Below are 614 nucleotides of genomic sequence, written 5' to 3' on the forward strand. Positions count from 1 at the left end.
CTTTATTGACTATGCCAAAGCCTTTGACTGTGTGGATCACAATAAACTGTGGAAAATTCTGAAAGAGATGGGAATACCAGATCACCTGACCTGCCTCTTGAGAAATCTGTATGCAGGTCAGGAAGCAACAGTTAGAACTGGACATGGAACAACAGACTGGTTCCAAACAGGAAAAGGAGTACGTCAAGGCTGTATATTGTCATCTTGCTTATTTAACTTCTATGCAGAGTACATCATGAGAAATGCTGGGATGGAGGAAGCACAAGCTGAAATCAAGATTGCCAGGAGAAATACCAATAACCTCAGGTATGCAGATGTCACCACCCTTATGGCAGAAAGTGAAGAGGAACTAAAGAGCCTATTGATGAAAGTGAAAGAGAGGAATGAAAGGTTGGCTTAAAGCGCAACATTCAGAAAACTAAGATCATGGCATTTGGTCCCATCACTTCATGGGAAATAGATGGGGAAACAGTGGAAACAGTGGCTGACTTTATGTTTAAAATCACTGCAGATGGTGATTGCAGCCATGAAATTAAAAGACGCTTACTCCTTGGAAGGAAAGTTATGACCAACCTAGACAGCATATTGAAAAGCAGAGACATTACTTTGCCAAC

The sequence above is a fragment of the Bison bison genome, unplaced genomic scaffold, assembly GCF_000754665.1.
Source record: "Bison bison bison isolate TAMUID 2011002044 unplaced genomic scaffold, Bison_UMD1.0 scf7180017864383, whole genome shotgun sequence".
In the NCBI taxonomy this organism is placed as follows: Eukaryota; Metazoa; Chordata; class Mammalia; order Artiodactyla; family Bovidae; genus Bison; species Bison bison.